We start from the raw sequence: 13434 nt of genomic DNA, 5'->3' as shown, positions 1-13434 counted from the left end.
AGGCACTTCCAAGTATCCTGCAATCTCATCTTTAATAATGGATTCTAAAATCTTACCAAAGTCAGTCGATAATTTCCTGTCTACTGCCACCCTCACTTCTTAAACAGCCATTTTTCAGTTCTCTGGGAAATTCCCTGACTCCAGTGATTCTGAAAGATTATCAATGCCTTTATAATCACCTCAGCTATCTCCTTCAGAACTCTAGGGTATAGTCCATCTGCTTAGGTGATTTAGCCACCTTTAGAACTTGTCCAGCACCTTCTCCTTCGTGATGGCCAATACACTCAACTTTGCTCCCTGACTCTTTTGAAGTTCTGGTATGCACTGGTGTCTTCCACTGTGAAAACTGATGCAAAGTACCTATTCATTTATGCTGCCATTTCTTTGTTCCGAATTACTACATCTCCAGCCTAATTTTCCAGGAGTTTAATGTCCACTCTTGCTTCTTTCTCACATGTTAGATACTTAATAAAAAAATGTTCTTGCAGTATTGTTTTATAACTAGTGAGCTTGTGCTCATATTTCATCTTCTCCATCTTTGTTGCTTGTTGAGTTATCCTGTGCTGGTTTTTAAAGGCTTCCAATCCTTTGTTTCCCATTAATCTTCACCACAGTTTAATCTTTTTCTTTTATTTTAATACAATCTCTGTCTTTCTTTGTCAGCCATGGTTTCCTCTTTCTCCCCTCAGTATGTTTGTTCTTCCTTGCGATGAATTTCTGCTGCGCATCCTGAATTACCCCCCAGAAATTCCTACTATTGCTGCTCCATCATCATCCTTGTTAGGCTCCCCTCCCAAATCAACTTTGGCCACATCCTCCCTCACGCCTTTGTAGTTACGTTGACTCAATTGTAATACTATTATATCTGATTCCAGCTCCTTCGTCTTAAACTGCAGGGTCAATGATCCCCAAGGGTTCCTTCACCTTAAACTCCCTAATCAGGTCTGCCTCATTACACCTCACCAAATTCAGAATTGCCTGTTCCCTACTGGGGTCCACCACGAGCTAATCGAAAAAAAATCTCGTAGACAAGCCATGAACTCCTCTCTTTGAAATCTGCTCGCAACCTGAATTTCCCAGTCCATATGCAAATTAATTACTATCAATCATCAGGGACTTTAATGATGTGTAATGATTTGTGCCTTTCTTTACATGCCATTTCAATCTCCTGATATATTTTATTCCCCATGTCCTGACTACTGCTAGGAGGTCTGGACACAACTCCCCTCAGGATGCTTTCTGACTGTATACATTTTCTGCTATTGATTTCATTTCATTTCCTACTAAAAAGGCAACTCCGCCTCCACTGCTCATCTGTCTGTCCTTTCGATAGGATGTAAATCCTTGGATATTTAGTTCCCATTCCTGAACTCTATAGAACCATGACTCTGTAATACTGACAAGGTCATACCCACCAATTTCAATCTGTGCTACAAACCCATTTATCCTGTTTCATATATTGCATGCATTAAGTACAACATTCTCAGCCTTGCATTGGCCATCACCCTTCTCATAGTTGTCTCATCTGCTGTGCCTGAAGTTATCCTGACTCTGTCCATCATCTCTGGCCTATTACTTACTAGATTTTCATGCAACTGAACACCCCCCCTAAAAACTAGACATCCAATATGGGGAACCTGCAGAGGTAGTTCATCAAACAGCTGTCATTGCACTGGATTCCAGCGTGTTAATGGGCTTGCAGGGTATCGTCACATAAGTCACCAATCTGTTATTAAACAGATTATTCAAATTGCTCACGCTCCATCCCAGATAATTGGCAGTGGCTTCATAAACCAGAGAGAGAAAAACATTTGTCTTCCCATCCATGCCATTCTGGCAGTTCACCAGCTGTTAACTGCTAGCTAGTCAACTTAGGTTGTTACCCATGTAGATATTTTCTAATCAACCTCTTCAAAGATGTTATTACACACTGTTGGAGCAGGTGGGACTTGAACCTTAGCCTGTTAGATCACTGACTGGGATAGCACCACAAGACTCTCTATTACCCACATTCACTGAGACACTACAGAGTCTGCAGCTGGGCCTTCTCGGTTCTCCTCCAAGGGCATCCTCACTTATTTCACTGACAGCCAGTTTTATTTATTTTTAACCAGTTTTATTACAATAACATGGTATGCTGAAATTTTATCCGTTGACTTTTTTATTTAGAATATTTATTTGGAATATTTATTTATGGTGACTTTTTTTATTTGCAATGAGATTTACATAATGATGATCACTGACAAAGGGAAGGTAAACTACTGGCTGCTGATGGATGGTGAACTTGGGTTGTGGTTACTTGTGGTTTGAATACTGGAATTAGGCTATCAGTGAATAGCCCTTGAAGACCAGTAGCTATTCTCTTGTTTGCTATGATGGCTCAAATATGAGATAGGGAATAGTTCTGGAAGATTTCAAGTTTACAGAGTGTTGTAACTACAATTTTCAAGCCTCAAAATATCAAAGGCATGAATCAGGATTTCAGCAAACGTGTGAAGATATGTTGATCTGTTCAGCTTTTGAGGATCATCACAATGAAGGAATGATCACCACGATGTTTTCATCTATAATTTCAGCAAAGTTAACAACAAAATAAATGAACAGGCAGCACATTTGATAATCTTACTGCTACCGAGCATATTTACAGACACACAGTATGGAAAAGAGTAGTCCTTTAACGGTCGCTTTTATTATCACACGTTGTTAATTATTTTGCAGAATCAGTCTATTTTAAAAAGGAAAACAGGCGACATTGTTTCAGCTCTAGTAATACAGGAAACCACATCAAACAATGTGAACACACACCCACCTCAAAAATCTCCTTCCTGTTTAATTCTGCCTGATGCTGCAAGTTTTATCACCTGGTAACTAAATCCTCAAGATCAAATTAAATGCGGTAAAACATTAATGTGAATGGAATCCTTTCCTGCATGCAAAGCCATGCATTGCGGGTAGATTCAATTTAACCCTTTTGAAAAACAAAACCACTCTCAATCTAACCTAGCAATAGGCAAACAGAGAGCAAAGAGTTGGGGATAATTTTTGGGCTGGAGGAATATTTGTACAGTAGTGGGCTTCCTCAGTGGTTGGTATTGGGACCATGACTTTTCCTGATATATAATACTCTGGACGTTGGTTTGCAGGGAAAATTTCAACATTTGAGGAGTTCACAAAGCTTGGAAGGAATGTAAATTGTGAGTAGGATAGTGTAGAACTTCTAAAAGGCACAAACAAATTGGTGGAGTTAGTGGATAAAGTTCAATGCGGAGAAGTGAAGGATGATACTATAGTGCAAAGAACATAGAGTCATAGAGATGTACACCATGAAAACAGACCCTTTGGCCCAATTCATTATGCTGACCAGATATCTTCAATTAATCTAGTCCAATCTGCGAGCATTTGGCTCATATCCCTCTAACCCCTTCCTATTCATATACCTATCCAGATGCCTTTTAAATGTTGGAATTGTACCAGCCTCCACCACTTCCTCTTGCAGCTCAGTCCACACATACACCACCTTCTGCGTGAAAAAGTTGCCTCTTAGGTCCCTTTTGGGAGAAAGGTATAGAGGAGATGTCAGAGGTAGGTTCTTTATGCAGAGAGTTGAGAATGCATGATGGTAGGAGCAGAGTCATTAGGGACATTTAAGCGACTGCTGGGCATGCATATGGATAGCAGTGAGTTGACGGTTTGTTGGTTAAGTTATTATATTTTACATTAGGATTAAACCTCGGCACAACATTGTGGGCCTGAGGACCTGTTCTGTGCTGTACTCTTCTATGTTCTAAATCTTTCCCCTCTCATCCTAAACCTATGCAGAGGAACAGAGATAGGTTAAGCAAATGGGCAAAAGAATTGGCAGTTGGAAAAATGAGATTATGCATTTTGGCAGAAGGAATAGAAGAGCTGAATATTATTAACTGGAGTAACACTTCAGAAAGCTACAGCACAGAGGAATTTGGGAATCCTCATGAATAAATCACAAAAATTGGCTTCCTAGTTCAGCAGATCCTAAAGGAAGGCAAAATAGACTGTTGAACTTTATAAAAAGTATGATGGCCCAGTGGTTAGCACTGCTGCCTCAACAGCGCCAGGGATCCAGGTTTAATTCAAGCCTCAGGCGACTGTCTGTGTGGAGTTTGCACATTTTCCCCGTGCATGGATTTCGTCTGGGTGCTCCGGTTTACTCCCACAGTCCAAAGATGTGCAGGTCAGATGAATTGGCCATGCTAAATTGCCCGTAGTGTTAAATGCACTAGTCACGGGGAAATGGGTCTGGGTGGGTTATGCTTTGGACGGTCGGTGTGGACTTGTTGGCCCGAAGGGCCTGTTTTTACACTGTCGGGAATCTAATCTAATCTAAAAAAAAGAGAAGCTTTGCCAAAACTGTACAAGACACTAGTTACAGTACACTTGGAATACAATGAACTGGTTCGGTTCCCTTATCGAAGGGCAATAAATGGTGGCCCAGCCAGCATGCCCACAACACATAGATGAATGTGTAAAGAGCAGCGGGCACAGACCCAATGATTTGCAATAGAAAAAAATTTTGAGGTGAGAAAAAAACCATTTCGCACAGCAAGCAGACTGGAATTGGAATACATTGCCTGGATGTGTGATAGAGGCAGGTTCAGTTAGTAAGTTTGCAGATGACACTAAAATTTTTGATATAGTGGACAGTGAAGAAGATATTCAAACATTACAAAAATTAATTGGGTCAATGGGCTAAGGAGCAGCAGATGGAGTTTAATTTGGCAATGCAAACAAGGGCAGGACTTATACAATTAATGGTAGGGTTTGGGTAGTGTTGTAGAACAGAGAGACCGGGGGGTTCAGGTACATAAGTCTTTGAAGTTTGCATCACGGTAGATAGGGGTTAAGACGACATATAGCATGCCTGCCTTCATTGTTCAGACCTTTTGTGCAGAGGAGTTGGGACGTAATGTTGAGGTTTAGATTAGATTAGATTACTTACAGTGTGGAAACAGGCCCTTCGGCCTGTTCATTCAGTGTGGTTGGAGGGTTCCTAGGCAGAAGATGAGGCACTCTTCCTCCAGGCGTCGTGTGGTCAGGGTCTGGCGATGGAGGCGGCCAAGGACCTGCATGTCCTTGGCGGAGTGGGAGGGGGAGTTAAAGTATTCAGCCACGGGGCCATTGGGTTGGTTGGTGCGGGTGTCCCAGAGGTGTTCCCTGAAACGTTCCGCAAGTAGGCGGCCTGTCTCCCCAATGTAGAGGAGACCACATCGGGTGCAGCGGATACAGTAAATGATGTGCGTGGAGGTGCAGGTGAATTTGCGACGGATATGGAAGGATCCACTGGGGCCTTGGAGGGAGGTGAGGGGGGAGGTGTGGGCGCAAGTTTTGCACTTCTTGTGGTTGCAGGGAAAGGTGCCGGGAGTGGAGATTGGGTTGGTGGGGGGTGTGGACCTGACGAGGGAGTCGCGGAGGGAGTGGTCTCTCCGGACGCTGATAGGGGTGGGGAGGGAAATATATCCCTGGTGGTGGGGTCTGTTTGGAGGTGGCGGAAATGACGGCGGATGATACGATGTATCCGGAGGTTGGTGGGGTGGTAGGTGAGGACCAGTGGGGTTCTGTCCTGGTGGCGATTGGAGGGGCGGGGTTCAAGGGCGGAGGAGCGGGAAGTGGAGGAGATGCGGTGGAGAGCATCGTTGACCACGTCGGAGGGGAAATTGCAGTCTTTGAAGAAGGAGGCCATTTGGGTTGTTCGGTAGTGGAATTGGTCCTCCTGGGAGCAGATGCGGCGGAGGCGAAGGAATTGGAATATGGGATGGCGTTTTTACAGGGGGCAGGGTGGGAGGAGGTGTAATCTAGCTGTGGGAGTCGGTTGGTTTGTAGTAAATGTCTGTGTTGAGTCGGTCACCCGAGATAGAAATGGAGAGGTCTAGGAAGGGGAGAGAGGAGTCTGAGATGGTCTCGGTAAATTTGAGGTCGGGGTGGAAGGTGTTAGTAAAGTGGATGAACTGTTCAACCTCCTTGTGGGAGGTTTGGGAACATGGTCAGCATAGACTGGTTGGACTGAAGTGTCCCTTCTGTATGGCTCTAAGGCATTGTATGACTATTTAAATAGAAACAATATACAGGGTTATGGGGGGGACAGCAGGAGTTCTGAATGGTAACAATTCTGTGATTCCAGCAGCAAGTTGGTTTATGATTATGTAAGCTTTTGATCACATGGTTCAGAGTTACAGATGAAAATTGCAAGAACCTGAAGTCCAATCTATTGTAAATTGAAGACTCTTGATGGTTAAATTACGAGCTTGCAGAGATGGGGTTAAAACAATTAGATTAAATGCTTTTTTTCCCAAAAGAGAAAATGCTGGAAAATCTCAGCAGATCTGGCAGCATCTGTAAGGAGAGAAAACAGCTGACATTTCGAGTCTAACTGACCCTTTGTCAAAACTGTTGTTTTTTTTAATAGTTTTGAATGATTTATCCAGAACCCAAAATGAGATCAAATTGTAAGCAGCGGGCTAGAAGATGGACGATCATAGAACATAGAACATAGAAGAATACAGCGCAGTACAGGCCCTTCAGCCCTCGATGTTGCGCCGATCCAAGCTCACCTAACCTACACTCGCCCACTATCCTCCATATGCCTATCCAATGCCCGCTTAAATGCCCATAATGAGGGAGAGTCCACCACTGCTACTGGCAGGGCATTCCATGAACTCACGACTCGCTGAGTAAAGAACCTACCCCTAACATCTGTCCTATACCTACCACCCCTTAATTTAAAGCTATGCCCCCTCGTAATAGCTGACTCCATACGAGGAAAACGATTCTCACTGTCGACCCTATCTAAACCCCTAATCATCTTATACACCTCTATCAAGTCACCCCTAAACCTTCTTTTCTCCAATGAAAACAACCCCAAGTGCCTCAGCCTTTCCTCATACGATCTTTCTACCATACCAGGCAACATCCTGGTAAACCTCCTCTGCACCCGTTCCAGTGCCTCCACATCCTTCCTATAGTATGGCGACCAAAACTGCACACAATACTCCAGATGTGGCCGCACCAGAGTCAGATATATTTCAAGTGAAAAGAGGAATACAAAGTTGCGCATTGTTGACAAAATTAATTGAGAGATTTTGATGCATGTCCAAGGGTAGAAATCGGAGGAAAGAACATAATCAACGTGCGAATGCTGGTGACACAGAGTTGCTTGCATTAAGTACGTTTGTCTAGTTAGGACAAATGATAAATTGACAGATATGATGTCAATGACAGAAGGGTAAGCATAATCAGAAGCAATTTTATGAAAATGAAGGATGTGCAGCCAACAAAGAAACTTAAGTTTGTAAATAAAAAGACTAAGATAGTACATTCTATCCAATTTCCAAAATGCTTCATTTGGGTTCGAAGGGCAGACTTGTGGAAGAAAATAAAGAACTTTGAAATGTGAACACCAAGATGAAGCTTAAATCCCATACTGAGGCCATAAGACAAAAGAGGTATGTGAAACAGCAAGGGCAAAAAAGAACTTCTCTAAAACGTAGCATCCAGAAAAAAAAAGATACATTAGTATTTCAGTTGTTCGATCAGAAACACGTAGAGTACAGAGATAGGACAAAAAAGGCAAAAATCAGAGACCGGCTGCAGAAAAGCTATGGTCGATGAGTGAGCATGATATAAAAACATGACATACTATGATAATAGGTCTTATGGTTGAAGTAGAAACAAACAGCAGTTAAGAGTCCTGATCTGCAATTTATGCACTAGGATTGTTCCAGAATAGGTGTGTAAGTGTACATTCAAACATGCAGTCCTATAATTGATACTATATTAAATTATCTATCACAGGTGTTTTTTTTAAGAACATTGATGAAATTCCATAGAGTTGAATACCATATGAGATGGATTGGGGCTTGCAGAAAACCAAGTATTAGAAATTGGCTGAATGGTGACTGTGTATCATGTCCCTTTTGATGAAGCAGAATTATTCTTCTAAAATGCAGTGAACTGAATTCAGGATTTAGTGTTTAGAAAAGCCTCTTCCTCAACAATATGAATAATATAAGTGCTGAGGTCATGACAGTGATGCTCGGGACTAGCAGGAGACAAACTTGAAACAGAAGTGAACAATACCAAACCTGCTGGGTATCTCCAGCAATTTCTGTTTTGTGTCAATTTAAAACTTAATTCTCAATAGTGAGAATTGCCTACAATACCATTAATCCCTGATTGGTTAGGCTACAGTATTTTAAATGAACATTCTGCCCAGTGTACTATGGACTATACTCGTGTTATCCAATGCATTAGGCAATAATCATTTACATGGCTAACTGGAATCCAACTGCGTTAAATAAGAAGTGCTTTAGTGACTGTCATTGAATATAGGAGTTCAATACTTACACATGCATGTTTATTAAGTTGACTTTTAAATGAAGTTGTTATTTCTGTGATACAGACAGCAATTTCTACTGGACAACTCTGCATTAATTACTGGGTACAGACTGGGTACAACAAAAAGAGCATCCCAAAATACAGTCAGGGTTATTCTGCTACTTCCTTATATCAACGATATGGATCATAATATAGGTGGTACAGTTAGTAAGTTTGTAGATGTCGCCAAAATTGGTGGCATAGTGGACTGTACACCTAGATCTTGATCAGATGGACTAATGGGCCAAAAAGTGGTAGATGTAATTTAATTTAGTTAAATGGCATTTTGGTAGGGCAAAACAGGGCAAGACTTGCAGTTGTGGGCGGCACGGTGGCACAGTGGTTAGCACTGCTGCCGCGCAGCGCCAGAGACCCGGGGTCAATTCCCGACTCAGGCGACTGACTGTGTGGAGTTTGCACGTTCTCCCCGTGTCTGCGTGGGTTTCCTCCGGGTGCTCCGGTTTCCTCCCACAGTCCAAAGATGTGCAGGTTAGGTGAATTGGCCATACTAAATTGCCCGTAGTGTTAGGTAAGGGGTAAATGTAGGGGTATGGGTGGGTTTCGCTTCGGCGGGTCGGTGTGGACTTGTTGGGCCGAAGGGACTGTTTAAACACTGTAATCTAATCTAATCTAATCTAATCTTAATGGTAGGGTCCTCGGTAGTGTTGTTAAACAGAAGGTACTAGGGGGCAGGTATACAGTTCCTTAAAAGTGGAGTCGCAGGTAGACAGAGTGGTGAAGGCTGGGTTTGCCACGCTTGCCTTCATTGTTCAGAGCACTAAATATAGGAGTTGGGATATCATGTTGCAGTTGTACAAGGCATTGACAGGCCACTTTTAGAATATTGCATACAATTCTGGTTGCTCCCGATATAGCAAGGATGTTGTCAAACTAGAAAGGGTACAGAAAAAAAATTGCAAGGATGTTGTTGGAAATCGAATGCAAGTTATAAGAAGAGACTGACTAGTTTGGGACTTTCTCCCCTGGATCAGAAGGTGAAGGGTGACCTTACAGAGGTTTACAAAATCATAAAGGTCATAAATAAGGTGAATAGTTAAATCTTTTTACAAGAATAGGGCAGTCCCAAATTAGATAACATAGACTGAAGGTGAGAGGGGAAAGATTTAAAAGAGACCTGAGCAGCAACCTTTTCACATAGAGGGTGGCGCATCTATGGAATGAGCTGCCAGAAGAAGTGGTGGAGGTGAGTACAATTGCAACATTTAAAAGACAGTTGGACAGGTACACGGACAGAAAAGGTTTGGAGGGATATGGGCCAAATGCAGGTAAATGGGACTAGTTCAGTTTAGGATACCTGATTGGGACGGATGTGTTGGACCAAAGGAGCTGTTTCTGCACTGTATGACTCTGTGCTGATGAAATGTTTGTGGTCATAGTCGAGGTGACTCTTGTACTTTATGGATGCATGTGATCATAGTTACTGATTTGTCGTCATAAGATTGGAACTTAATCTTATATTTTATTTACAATATGACTAAATATTTGAGAGGAATAAATCATATAAAATTGAGGGAAAACAACATTTAACTTCTTAAAGATACAATTCTCTTGCAACTTTCTGTTTTTGTTTAAAGTTAAATTCAAAACAGAATGAAGGTGTTAACGTGACACAAGCGTGAGATGCATTGGAAATTGATGAATTCATTTACTCACAAGCAAATATGTTTACACAGGAAATATACAGAAGCTCAAAGCACACATGATCAAGTGACAAAAGCTGTTGTAGTTTGTTTCTGAGACCTGATTAAATCTCTGTGAGGAAGAAATCATCACAAATTAGGTCTGAGCACACATGGAGTGCTCCTTGAAATTTCTGAGAACATATGGGTGGATTAATGTAGAGCCCAGAAATGTTATGTGCATTTCTTAGTCTGCTGTTTTCTATTCGCCTGGTGTCAATTACAAGCTGTTCCTCAACCCACTTATTGATTAAAAGAAACAAACCTGGGTAGACTTCATAACTTGCAATGACAGATGAGGGGAGAACAGATCCAATGCAACATCTCACCTCACTGAAGGGAGTTTAAATAAGTCTAATAAATATAACATTTTGGCAACCAGAGGCCCTGAAGTATTAGTTTTACAATTTCAGGATTACTGTTTACTAAATAAATGCCTTTACATATTTAAAATTTTATCCACAATTATACACTAATAAAAGGTACCACATTTGTGGGCGGCATGGTGGCACAGTGGTTAGCACTGCTGCCTCACAGCGCCAGAGACCCGGGTTCAATTCCCGCCTCAGGCGACTGACTGTGTGGAGTTTGCACGTTCTCCCCGTGTCTGCGTGGGTTTCCTCTGGGTGCTCCGGTTTCCTCCCACAGTCCAAAGATGTGCAGGGTCAGGTGAATTGGCCATGCTAAACTGCCGGTAGTGTTAGGTAAGGGGTAAATGTAGGGGTATGGGTGGGTTGTGCTTCGGCGGGGCGGTGTGGACTTGTTGGGCCGAAGGGCCTGTTTCCACACTGTAAGCAATCTAATCTAATCTGCTGCAAATGCGACATAAAAACAGAATATGTGCAACTGTTCAGCAGCAGAGAACCGAAAAGGCAGTTTAGCATTCAGGGTATAATTCTCAGGTTCCAAGACTGATTATTATATAGCAAAAACATGATAAAGGAATTGTTTCTTTTTCTTATAGTATTTTCCAAATATAAGACTATTTAAGGCTTGTTAGGTCTTCACTCTAAAAAAGGGTTCAAAAATGTTAATGTGGAATTATTTTGATAAAATAGAGCTAAAAACTTGGATTCTGTATTTTTTATTTGGAAGAGGTTGAAGGGAATGAGGTAGATTGCAACCAGAACCTGAACATGTTTTCATCCTGTTACATCTCCTACGGGTGAGACCAATGTTGGCAGGAATGTATGCTTTAATAAGCAGTTAGCTTGTAATAAAAACTTTTAGCAGTTACAGCAGGCAGGACACCAGAGATCAAATATTTACTGCTAGCTAGCAACCTTGGAAGTCTATTTAAAATGTGCACATTATTTTTGGAACCTTGTTGAAATGGAGAATTAACAAGTTATCAATTTTGATTTACCTTGAACTCTGAAACAAAATTAATTTGTGCTGATAATTTCACTATAATCAACTATAATCTAAGATGTGCATTCAGTGCTTTTTCATTACATATTTATTCCTTTTTGCACTTTTTGTACCAATCTTATGAAAAATTGTAAGTAGGAGGATCAACCCATATCTTTTCATGTTCTTTGCATAGTGTGTCACTGCGTGCCACATTCAAAACTGGATCATCGTTCATATTTTGGAAATGGAAATAAATCTCTGCTGCAACTCAAATTTTGACAACTTTCTTATAACTTGACTATTTTGAACACTAACAAACTAAAGACTAAATAAAAGCAAAGCTATGGAAGAAGTCAAAGAAAGGTAAACCATAACTTTTCTTGAATAAAATATGTTAATGAGAACCATAAGAACACACCAAGATTGAATGTATTTTAGAATATAGAATTAAATTTGAAAGGAACCAGCAAATATCTACAAATTCAATGAAGACCTTCCAACATTATATTTAACAATTCTTGTTTAGTGAAAGTTGTACAACGTACATACAGTATTATTGTAATTGTTAGTATTTGGATTTCAAAATATAGACATATGGGTATTGGCTGCTTCTAGTTTTAATATCAAACAAGGTCAGAGGGTCCTTCTGCAGCAGTGATTAAATCGAGCATTTGTCAAAAGCAGGTGACTGCAAGATTCCGGTGTGTTCATGTAAAGAATGTAGAAGAGATAAAATCCCTACAGACTGGAAACAGGCCCCTCGGCTCAACAAGTCCACACGGACCCTTCAAAGAGTATCCCACCCAGACCCATTCCACTCCCCTATTATCCGATATTTACCCTGATTAGTGCATCTATCTTACACATCCCAGAACACTGGGCAATTTAACATGGCCAATTCACCTAACCTGCACATCTTTGGATTGTGGGAAGAAACTGGAGCATCCAGAGGAACCCATGCAGACACTGGGAGAATGTACAAACTCCACACAGACAGTTGCTTGAGGCTGGAATCGAACCTGGATCCCTGGCGCTGTGAGGCAGCAGTACTAACACTTATGGTTTACAAGTTTAGGGTAAATATTTAAGGTCATTAGCCTCATTTTCAGTTCAGATGAATTCAGAATGGAACAGAATTTTAAAAAAATTCTGAAGACACCATGGCTGAGTTCAGAAGCAAGTTTAGTTTCTCAGCTAGGAGAAGGTTAAGATAGTTCAGTCAACAAGTCACCTCAGCAGAAGAGTTTAGTTTGCAAAACTTGGAAACCAGGGAGTTCGGTTAGAAATTTGGAAATTATAAGAAATCTGAAAATTTATGCTCTCAAATTTGTGAAAAGTGCATGCTGGCAGATTTGGAAATGACACACTGAACTAGCATAACTGTAGGGGGTCAATTAAGTAGAAATGTAAGGAGTTGAGACAGAGGTTAATTTCTCTGGACTTGGGTTTTTGTAAAGGACAGTGTTGCAAACAGTAGTGCTGGAAGAGCACAGCAATTCAGGCAGCATCCGAGGAGCTTCAAAATCGACGTTTCGGGCAAAAGCCCTTCATCAGGAATAAAGGCAGAGAGCCTGAAGCGTGGAGAGATAAGATAGAGGAGGGTGGGGGTGGGGATAGAGTAGCATAGAGTACAATAGGTCAGTGGGGGAGGGGATGAAGGTGATAGGTCAGGGAGGACAAGTCAAGGGGGACAGTGTTGCTGGAGGTTAGAAACTAGGATGAGGTGGGGGAAGGGGAAATGAGGAAGCTGTTGAAATCCACATCCCCCTTGACTTGTCCGGACTTGTCCGACCTGTCCAGCTCCTTTTCCACCTATCCACTCCACCCTCTCCTCCCTGACCTATCACCTTCATCCCCTCCCCCACTGACCTATTGTACTCTATGCTACACTATCCCCACCCCCACCCTCCTGTAGCTTATCTCTCCACGCTTCAGGCTCTCTGCCTTTATTCCCGATGAAGGGCTTTTGCCCGAA

General features: G+C 41.7%; 2 protein-coding genes across 9 annotated transcripts in view; one reads left to right on the top strand and one right to left on the bottom strand.

Moving 5' to 3' along the window:
- Positions 1-13434, bottom strand: part of babam2 (BRISC and BRCA1 A complex member 2) — a 213064-nt gene that overhangs the window by 66309 nt on the left and 133321 nt on the right. The gene's annotated exons all lie outside the window — the stretch shown is intronic.
- Positions 1-13434, top strand: part of LOC148151350 (uncharacterized) — a 187918-nt gene that overhangs the window by 62409 nt on the left and 112075 nt on the right. For 2 of the 5 annotated variants that reach the window (XR_015754522.1, XR_015754524.1), the window contains exon 4: positions 11653-11822. The exons of the other annotated variants lie outside the window; for them this stretch is intronic. The gene's annotated coding sequence lies outside the window, so the exon portion shown is untranslated. The remainder of the gene's footprint in view (positions 1-11652; positions 11823-13434) is intronic. 5 annotated transcript variants of the gene reach the window in all.

The sequence above is a fragment of the Chiloscyllium plagiosum genome, unplaced genomic scaffold (assembly GCF_037043375.1).
Source record: "Chiloscyllium plagiosum isolate Xiang-an unplaced genomic scaffold, Cpla_swu_hap1 HiC_scaffold_3, whole genome shotgun sequence".
Taxonomy (NCBI): domain Eukaryota; kingdom Metazoa; phylum Chordata; class Chondrichthyes; order Orectolobiformes; family Hemiscylliidae; genus Chiloscyllium; species Chiloscyllium plagiosum.
Note: the sequence above shows the minus strand (reverse complement) of the source record. Positions and strands in the feature narration are given on the sequence as shown.